At 35.4% G+C, this 11,184-nt stretch overlaps 1 long non-coding RNA gene across 2 annotated transcripts in view; it reads right to left on the minus strand.

Annotated features, from left to right (window-relative positions):
- LOC137617035 (uncharacterized) overlaps positions 1 to 8,424 on the minus strand; it is a 282,465-nt gene extending 274,041 nt beyond the window's left edge. The window contains exons 1-4 of one of the 2 annotated variants that reach the window (XR_011039551.1): positions 8,286 to 8,424; positions 6,000 to 6,162; positions 5,474 to 5,639; positions 3,638 to 3,714 (exon numbers count right to left, since the gene is read on the minus strand). This is a non-coding gene — a long non-coding RNA (uncharacterized lncRNA). Of the gene's footprint in view, positions 1 to 3,637; positions 3,715 to 5,473; positions 5,640 to 5,999; positions 6,163 to 8,180 lie in introns of both variants that reach the window. The other variant, XR_011039550.1, reaches the window with a different exon arrangement.
- Between the last annotated feature and the right edge of the window lie 2,760 nt (positions 8,425 to 11,184).

The following is an 11,184-nucleotide window of genomic DNA, read 5'->3' on the forward strand; positions in this document are numbered from 1 at the left end:
CTGTAGTGATAGTACTGTACATATATTACAGTAATATACACTTCAATATCAGCAAATATACAGTGGAACCTCTACACACGAACGTATCTACATCCAAATTTTCCAACATCCGAAGTAAAATTCGAGCAAATTTTTTACTCTACACCCGAATTTTATTTCGACACACGAAGTAAGCAATTTTTGTCGTACGGCTGTATCTAAATTTTTCGACACGCGAAGTACAATTCGAACACGTTCCGACTCTACACCCGAATGTTTTTTTCGACACCCGAAGTAAACAATACTCGTACGCGTAGTCGGTGCTCATAGCGCCTGAAGTGTTTTTTATTTCCGCCGATAGAAGGCAGCACATCGACCTCGGAGGGACGCTCAATTAGCGGGTCTTGGGTCAGTCCTCTGTTCTCGTCGGCTTCTTGCGGTTGTGCTCTGTGCGTTCTGCTATTAACTCTGTTTTAATCGTGATTTTTTAGGTGCATCCTTTAACGGTAATTTACGTAAAGTATGGGTCCTAAAAGGCTTAGTTTTGCCAGTGGTAGTGGTAGTGGTGAGAAAAGGAAGAAGGAAATGCTTTCTTTAGAAATTAAGCAGGAAATTATTGAAAAACATGAGCGTGGCGTCCGCGTGAGTGAACTTGCTAAACAGTATGGCCGTAATATGTCGACGATCTCGACAATCCTTAAACAGAAGGGAGCTATTAAAGCATTGAAACCTTCTAAGGGGATCACTATAATTTCCAAACGCCGTACCCCTATCATAGAAGAGATGGAACAACTTCTACTAGTGTGGATTAAGGATAGAGAGATCGTTGGCGACACCATCACCGAGACCGTTATCTGCGAGAATGCGCACGCCATCTTTACGGACTTAAAGGAGGAGAGCTCTGGGGGTGATGCTGGGGAGAGTTCAACCGAGCCTTCCTCAGATGATTTCAAGGCATCTCGTGGCTGGTTCGAGAAATTTAAGAAACGGTCCGGGATTCATTCTGTTGTTCGCCACGGAGAGGCTGCTAGTGCGGACACAAAGGCTGCAGCTGACTTTGTCAAGAACTTCGAAAAGATCGTGCAGGAAGAAGGCTACGTAAAGCAGCAGGTGTTTAATTGTGATGAAACCGGGCTGTTTTGGAAGAAGATGCCGAGTCGAACCTACATCACTGCCGAAGAGAAGAAATTGCCTGGGCATAAGCCAATGAAGGATCGGTTGACTCTTGCCCTATGTGCCACGCCTAGCGGGGACTTTAAAGTCAAGCCCTTACTGGTTTACCATTCAGAGAACCCTAGGGCCTTTAAAGCACACAACGTCGATAAGGATCAGCTTCATGTTTTCTGGCGATCCAACTCGAAGGCCTGGGTCACTAGGCAATTCTTTGTGCAATGGGTAAACCAAGTTTTCGGCCCTTCTGTGAAGAAGTATCTTCATGAACAGAAATTGCCTTTAAAGTGCCTGCTATGCCTTGACAATGCACCCGCTCACCCCCCCCCCCCCCCCCCTCCCGGACTTGAAGATGATATCTTCGATGAATTCAAGTTCATAAAGGTGCTGTATCTTCCACCGAATACCACCTCTATCCTCCAGCCCATGGACCAGCAAGTCATCTCTAATTTTAAGAAGCTGTACACCAAGCACTTATTTAAGCAGTGCTTTAATGTCACGCAAAGCACCAACTTAACTTTGCGTGAATTTTGGAGGGGCCACTTCAACATCGTGCACTGCTTGAAGATCATAGATCAGGCTTGGGTGGGATTAACTCGACGGACCCTCAATTCTGCCTGGAAGAAGCTATGGCCTGATGCAGTTTCTCCCCGAGATTTCGAGGGTTTTGACCCCGAACCTGATCCCGTGGTCGGTGCAGCGGAAGCCGTAGAGGAAATCGTCTCCCTTGACAAGTCCATGGGTCTGGAGGTCAACGCAGATGACGTTACGGAACTCGTCGCTGAACATCACGACGAACTTACCACGGATGAGCTCAAGGAACTCCATGCTATGTCGGAGCACATGAGTGATGAGGAGGAAGGGAGCGAGGAGGTAGAACATGTGTTAGGTTCGGCGCAAATAAAAGAGGTGTTAGGAAAATATCAAGACGTGGTCGACTTCATCGACAAATACCATCCAAAGAAATTGCAGGTTTGTCGTGTAGTTTTTCAATTCGATGATGTTTGCCTAACTCACTTTCGAAACATTCTGAAAAGCCGTACCAAGCAATTATCTATCGATGCTTTCTTTAAAAAAAACTACGAAGCGAACTCGCGATGAAGAGGATGTAAGTTAATCGAAGAAAACGTCAAAGAGTGAAGCGGAAGAAAGTGAAACAAAGAAAACGGAAAAGAGTGAAGCAAAAGAAATTCAGTCAACTTTAAATGTAGAGAGTGATAGTGATTAAAATTACGTAATCATCAAAAAGAAAAAAAGAAAATGTAAAAAAAAAATTTTAAATATAAAAATAAAAAAAAATAAGCTAAGTTATGTTAAAGTTCACTTAGTGTAAGTTAGAATAAGTTACGGTAGTGTACGTTTATCGTAGTTAACCTCTCTACCTCCTCGCCGCCCGTCCGTCTCCTCTCTGCGTAGCAAGACTAACAACACCTGCGCTGGACTTTTTAAGGTAAAGTGACGCTAAAAACCCGTTTCTTATTTATCATTTTTTGCTAATTCTTCTTATTTACATGTCTATTCTTCTTATTTACATGTCGATTATCTAATTTAGTGTTCATTATTCTCAAGGGAAAATTATGTGTAGTAGTTTATTTAGAAGTTATCATAGGTTTTTGGGCTCAACCACGGATTATTCCTATTTCAATGTATTCTTATGGGAAAATTCGTTTCTACATCCGAAGTTGGTTCTGGAACGGATTAAATTCGTATGTAGAGGTTCCACTGTATTAGATTGGAACAACAGTGTCTTGTTGTTATAATTGTCCAAACTAGGGCTGTAGTGTTACGTATTGTACTGCTCTATAGCCTTACCATGTACAGTGCATAGTGTAGCCTACACATGTGCTGTACACTTTCTGAAGTGTGTTTATTCATTTACACAATACTTATAGTGTGATAATAACCAAGTAAAAACAATATTATGCAGTACTTGGTGTGTTAGTCGATAGCACGTAAGCAATGGGCAATGAGTTGGTAGGGTTAGAAGTTATCCCAGCCTAGTGGAGCAAGTATTTGCGGATTCTGGGTCTTTGCGCCTGTCTCTGTTACCTAACCCCTGCGAATAAGGAGGCCTGACCAAAACAATAATATTGACATTTGTCAACTACATTACAGTATGTGTACAAGGAAAATATTCATAAAGTTTTCTTCTGACTCATGGAGACGTACAGTAATCTCACTATCAACATATGAAAAGTATTATGAAGGAACTCAAAATGAGCTTGTAATAATATAATGGTTATTTTCCCCCTAGTTGTCTTATACATTCTCTAAGACACTAGACGATATCAGACCGTGAATAACAAATGCTATATTGGAGTTAGGCTATGCCGCCTTGAAAATTAACAAATATTTTGAGTACTCACCAAGCACCCCAAGGTTAATATAATCTCTACAACACTAGAGCAAATTACCCTGCACATAACAAATATAATACTATAGTTTTGCCACCTGGCAAATTAAAAAATATTTTGAGTACAGTACTCACCAAGCATCCCGAGATGACCCATTTCGTTTCAGGCAGAGCTCTGCCACTGCAGCTGCTTTCAGCTATGATCAATAGCTCTGGAAATGAGTATCTTATCAGTATATTCAGCTAAAATGCATTTTAATTCATACATAAATCAAAATGTCTCCCCATACTCAGGAAAATTGACTGACGCAAAGTTTTAAGTTAAAACAGCAACACTTTTATTCACTCCACTGCCATGTACACGATATATTTGAGTTGTACCTTCAGCTACATTATGTGAAAGAAAGGCAATACTGTACTGTACCAGTTATTATTCTTAGAAGAATCAAAATGATTAAAACAAATCATTCAAGGACTTGTAAACTTTCAATAACAGAGTGCTGAGTAACTTGGTTAGGTTACTTTATATAATGTTTTGCTTGGGAAGCCAAACTTTGATTGTTCATATGGGATGTTGTGATTTTTTTTTTTTTTTAATGATTGACTAAAATTATTACAAATCTTGGCAAGTCCTCATCATTAATTTTAGACAGTACAGTACTAGGCAACCTTGTAAAGTTTCCTAAACTAAATGCATTTTTCTCTTGAGAAATCAAAGTTTGATTATTCATACAGGATGTTGGGATTTTTCATTTATGAAAAGTGTTTAATTAAGAATTCACAAATCTTGGAATCTTCAAACTTGAATTCATAAAAAGAATTGAGCCCTCCAAAGCATGCAAAGAAGTTAGATCTTGTGCAATGAAAGTGCATATGTTTGGTAATGAAAAACCCACAATCTTCATAGAGCAAAAATAGAGCCAATACTCAACTAATGAAAGCCATTCATGGATTAAAACTGCACCTTATCATCCTGACAAGACATAATACTGTACATCTTATGATAAGAAGTACACTTACCAAATTAGTATTTTTCTCAAGAGGAAACAATTAAAATATATCTATAGTCCTTTTTATAGTTTATATATGACATATATGTTTTTGACGTTGTTATTAGTTTATATAGGACATATCTGTTTTGACGTTGTTACTGTTTTAGAATGATCTATTGTTAACTTGTTCTCATCATTTATCTATTTCCTTATTTCCTCTCCTCACTGGGCTATTTTTCCCTATTGGAGCCCTTGGGCTTATAGCATCTTGCTTTTCCAACTAGGGTTGTAGCTTGGCTGGTGATGATGATAATGATGATAATGATAAGGTTAGTTTGAACTAAAAAGACCCCTATTACTACATTCATAACTTACTACAGCATGCAACTTGCCAATAAACAGTTAGAATACATGGATAAGACTTCACTTCTCTTTGACCAAGTGGCCTACAGTAACATATTACAATCAAGAGTTAGGTCCCTTATCTAATGGGTAAAGCCACAAATCCCTAAGCTAACTAAAACTACAATACTAAGAATCTAGCTCCCATACCAACATTTATTAATCAAAACCTATTATTATCATAATCATTATCATTATTATTATTACTAGCTTAGCTACAACCCTAGTTGGAAAAGCAAGATGGTATAAGCCCAAGGGCTCCAACAGGGAAAAATAGCCCAGTGAGGAAATGATATAAATAAATAAGAGAAAAAATTATTATTATTATCATTATTACTAGCTAAACTATAACCCTATTTGGAAAAGAAAGATGGTATAAGCCAACAGGCTCCAAAAGGGAAAAATAGCCCAGTGAGGAAAGGAAATAATCTATAAGAAAAGAAATGAACAATTGAAATTAAATATTTTAAGAACAGTAACAACATTAAAACAGATTGTAATGTGAAGATTAAGTTTTACCTCACTATTTCATGTACTTAATGACTTAATATAAAAAAGCATATACAGTATTCATTACCTTTCCTGGAGGTAAGCTACCATGAACCATTGCCCAATTTCTGGTAAGGTTTGAAAGTAAGACGTCAGACATGGACCTCTGGACTCAGCCCTACTAACAGAGGTGAATGGCTTTCCATTTGAAGACGTTGTAACAATTCTAATACAGGAGACTCTTGGTTGGGGATCTGAAAAATAAAATAAATGATAATAAAAAAAATTACTTTGTGAATGCCTATGTAAAGTATTTAATTAAAAAGATACAATATCAAACTTTTAACATATGAGAGTTTTAATATCCTATGTTACAAACAGGGTTTTTTAATTGGTTATTTTATTAAATACTTCATTTTTTCTTGAACAAGTTGCAATTATTTAAAAGTGGTCCATTATTTAAATGGCAAAGTCACAAATCCTCAAAGTTAAATTACTTGACTTATTAAAACTGCAACCCTGATTAATAAAAAAATCTATGTACAGCCAAGATTACTTCTATCTCACTATTTCATAGACTTAATGGCTTAATATAAAAAGCATAAATTCATTACCATTGCTAGAGTTAAGCTACCATGAACCATTGCCCAATTTCTGGTAAGGTTAGAAAGTAAGACGTCAGGCGTGGACCTCTGGACTTGGCACAACTAACAGTGGTGAATGGCTTTCAATTTGAAGATGTAAAAATTCTAATACCGGAGACTCTTGGTTGAGGATCTGCAAAATAAAACAAGATAAGAATACAAAAATAAATAAATAAATAAATAACTTTGTAAATAGCGATGTAAGGTATTTAATTAAGACACAATATCAAACTTTTAATATACAAGCTTTAATATCCTGTCACAAACAGGTTTTTTTAATTAGTTATTTTATTCATTTGCGACGGGATCGAGTGCCATTTTCGAAGAGAGCGTAATTTTTTCTATAAGAACAAGTAGTTTTTTTCCTAGGTTACATTGCCCTGTAATACAGTAAAATAACACCTTATTTTATTATATACAGTTTTCCCTTTTTTAAGGTTTGTGGTCCCCGACGATGTTAGCCAAATGGTATCCTTAACAAATCCCAAACGGGATAGTCAGGATGCCTGAAAACCTTAAATCAATCAATCCCCTATGGACTAGAGTTACTAACTATAGCACTTAATATTTATATTGAAACAAACAAATTAAACTATAATTTTGCCAGCAAAGGCTCTTGTCTCTGTAGCAGCTCGTAAAAAATGAGTTCTTCACAATACCATGATAAGCTAAACAAACAAAAAGTAAAATAGGAGTTTGGAATGATTTTACCGATGACATCGGGGCATAGGCCTAGGCCTGCGTACCTAACCTAGATTTGACATGTATAGATTTAACACATCGATTCAACAGAAACAGTATTAATAACACGTTTATAATTTAACAAATGGAATTCTTGTAATAAAAAGCATAAATATGAAGGTAAACTTGTAAAATGAGAGTTTGGAATTAAAAACAATGTACGTTTTCCCAATGCCATCGCAGTATAGGCCTAGGCCTAAGTACATAACCTAGATTCGACATGTAAAGATTTAACGCATCGATTTAGCAGAAACAGTATTAATAACACGTTTATAATTTAACAAATGGAATTCTTGTAATAAAAAACATAAATACGAAGATAAACTACTAAAATAACGGGTCTAGGCTCTGTGGTAACTTGCCATTCGAACAAAATTAATGCAACTCAAACTGCTCGGCCTAACTCGAACTAATTCATTTCCCAATTGAGTAATCCATTAATTGTTATTTCCGAAGAATTCAAGTGCGTAAGAATAATACGCACTTAAATATCACAGGTGATAAATTAAAGCAATTAGAAATATCGTAAAACTTTACCCATTTTACAAGTTTACCTTCGTATTTATGCTTGTTTTTACAAGAATTCAATTTGTTAAATTATAAATGTGTTATTAATAGTTAAATCGACGTGTTAAATCTAGGTTAGGTACGTAGGCCTAGGCCTATGCTCCGATGGCATTGGGAAAACGTACATGGTTTTTAATTCCAAACTCTCATTTTACAAGTTTACCTTCGTATTTATGTTTTTATTACAAGAATTCCAGTTTTTAGATTATAAACGTGTTATTAATACTGTTTCTGTTAAATCGATGTATTAAATCTATACATGTAAAATCTAGGTTAGGTACGTAGGCCTAGGCCTATGCTCCGATGGCATTGGGAAAACGTACATGGTTTTTAATTCCAAACTCTCATTTTACAAGTTTACCTTCGTATTTATGTTTTTATTACAAGAATTCCAGTTTTTAGATTATAAACGTGTTATTAATACTGTTTCTGTTAAATCGATGCGTTAAATCTATACATGTGAAATCTAGGTTAGGTACGTAGGCCTAGGCCTATGCTCCGATGTCATCGGTAAAATCCACATTTGTTATTCATTCCAAACTCCTATTTTACTTCTTTGTTTGTTTAGCTTATCATGGTATTGTGAAGAACAGTTATTTTTTACGAGCTGCTACAGAGACAAGAGCATTTGCTGGCAAAATAATAGTTTAATTTTGTTTTAATATGAATATTAGGTGCTATAGTTAGTAACTCTAGGTTTTCAGGCATCCTGACATAGCCCGTATGGGATTTGTTAAGGATACCATTTGGCTAATATCGTCTGGGACCACAAATCTTTAAAAGGGGAAAACTGTATATAATAAAATAAATAATTTTACCGAAGTTTTAATATACGAAACTCACTCTCGACGATTGGGAATTTTGGAGGGAATCTCGGGGAAGTGCCAAAGTTGCTTGCAACACTTCAAAATCTACAATTTCTTATTTGAGGCTGCTTGAAAAACCTACCGGTGCTTGATTACGTCTTCGTGAGGTTCTTGGACACACGGAGATCGCGACATAAGACGGAATATTCACAAACACTAAATAAAATAAGACATTCGCGACGGACACTAACGAAAAGTCTTGCAAACACGGCGGCACTCCGCGGCGTAGTAATACACATGACGAAGGTTGCAGTCTATTCGTATAAGATAAAGCTTTTTAAAAGACTAATCACATTTTAAAATGTGTAGTTTAAAATATAAATAGACAAAAAAATGCTTTATTTATTCATATTAGGTATATAAATCATATTAAACTTATTACAGAACGTTAATATCGAAACTAGGTTGCAAGCTATTCGTATAAGATAAAGCTTTTTAAAAGACTAATCACATTTTAAAATGTGTGATTTAAAATATAAATAGACAAAAAAATGCTTTATTTATTCATATTAGGTATATAAATCATATTAAACTTATTACAGGACGTTAATATCGAAACTAGGTTGCAAGCTATTCGTATAAGATAAAGCTTTTTTTAAAAGACTAATCACATTTTAAAATGTGTATTTTAAAATATAAATAGTAAAAAAAATGCTTTATTTATTTATATCAGGTATATAAATCATATCAAACTTACTACAGGACATTGAAATCGAAACTAGTTTATCCGCGGAAGGTGATTCCAAGGGGGAGAGACGGTCTCGGAGATACCAAATACTGTCTTTCCTTTTCATATTTTCGCAATTAAAATAATCAATCCCCTATTGCATATTTCCTTCTTTATATACGAAATATGTTGCAAGTACGACGTATTTTCTACTACGGCGCATACCCTAATACTTTAGTAACAGATTCACGGCTGATAATATGGCAGGAATACAGTATATCAAAGTAGTATAACTTTTATCATTCTTCCCTCCTCCTAAGGACGCCAAGATTAGCTAATTATATTGGACGACCTGTGTGCTTTAATTGCCTAAAATGTTACTTAATTGTATGAGCTTTCGACACAGAATTTAATCCAAATAACATGACAATACTCAATTACTGTATGGGTAAATTTGGCTAAAAGAAAACAAAAACATGTAGCCGCCATAATGTAAGACACTCTGCTATAAGCCTAAACCATGACAATAGCTTTACAACGAGACATTTAAAGGAATTATCGGTTCTAACACAGCTTCATACATAATATAGCTAACAGCTCTAGTTAATCAAGCTTATATTGTATTTTGACAACCAATTGACGAATAGGGAAGCCTAGGCCTACGGTATTAACACCACTAGGCAAATAGCTACATTGTGTATTGCAAATATTGAAGGCAGGATACAAAAAAAGAAAGATGGCAGAAATGAGACTAGGTGACAATGCCTTTGCTACGTGTAAGCTTAAGCTTCTCGTGAAAAGCTTTCGATATTAAGCTTTTCAGCACGAAATTTTCCAAATGTATATGGACTACAGTTGTTTGATAACAAACGCCAAATTACTGAAATGAATTAACCACGATTGGATAAAAGAATAAACGAGAACATTATTTTATCTGTAGCATTAAAACACAAATGTATTTTCAACACTAAGCTTCTCTGTCCGTTTGTGTAATACATTTTCCCATTTAATTGACAATTGCAATCTTCATCTGTGTGTGTGTGTGTGTGTGTGTGTGTGTGCAACAATAACAACAAATGCAACCATTTCTAGTCCACTGCAGGACAAAGGCCAAAGTCATGTCTTGTATTCATGCCTGGTGTTCGGCCAGTTTTCATCACCATGCCTAGCCCCTGGAGATTGGTAATGTTGGGAGACTTTAGTCTCATCTCTCAGCAAACCAACCTAGTATGGATGTCCCAAAATTACTACATCTTTGCTGATCATTCCATTGCACGAACCTTTTCACCACGTTATGGTGTCCCCACTCACAGAAGTTACACACACACACACACACACACACACATATATATATATATATATATGCATATATATATGTATGTATATATATGCATACATATATATATATATATATCTATATATATATATATATATATATACAGTATGTATATATATATATATATACAGTATACTGTATATATATATATATATATACATACTGTATATATATATATATATATATACATATATATATATATATATATACAGTATACTGTATTTATATGTGTGTGTAAGCTATTTAAAGAGAGAGAGAGAGAGAGAGAGAGAGAGAGAGTATACTTGTGTATATATCATACCATACATGTTCCTACTGAACATGTGTTACAATATATCGGCTGTCACTAAAACAATTGAGCAGTTGTAACATGCAGAAACTCTACGGGGTTTCAATGTTACTTTTTGTCTAACTCGCTCGCTCAACCTAAAGAAGGAACTGCATAAAATAGGCCATGTGATCAAAACTTGTAGAGCCTACAGTTGCCCATATTGAAACAGTTAGATGGCTGGTCTTAATATGCTTTGTTCAGTTAAAATAAATGAGAAAATAAAGTCTATCATAATTAAATCTCAAATGCTTTTATATTTCGACGCCACTCATCATTCATTCATTCATTCATCCATTCATTCATTCACTCATTTATTTATCCATCCATTCATTCATTCACTCACTCATTCATTCACTCACTTATTCATTCATTCATCTATCCATCCATTCATTCATTCACTCACTCATTCACTCACTCATTCATTCACTCATTCATCCATTCATTCATCTATCCCTCCATTCATTCATCTATCCATCCATTCATTCATTCACTCATTTATTTATCCATCCATTCATTCATTCATTCACTCATTCATCCATCCATCCATTTATCCATTCACTCATTCATCTATCCATCCATTCATTCATTCATTCACTCATTCATTCATTCACTCATTCATCCATCCATCCATTCATCCATTCATTCAT

Source organism: Palaemon carinicauda, chromosome 23 (genome assembly GCF_036898095.1).
Source record: "Palaemon carinicauda isolate YSFRI2023 chromosome 23, ASM3689809v2, whole genome shotgun sequence".
NCBI lineage: Eukaryota > Metazoa > Arthropoda > Malacostraca > Decapoda > Palaemonidae > Palaemon > Palaemon carinicauda.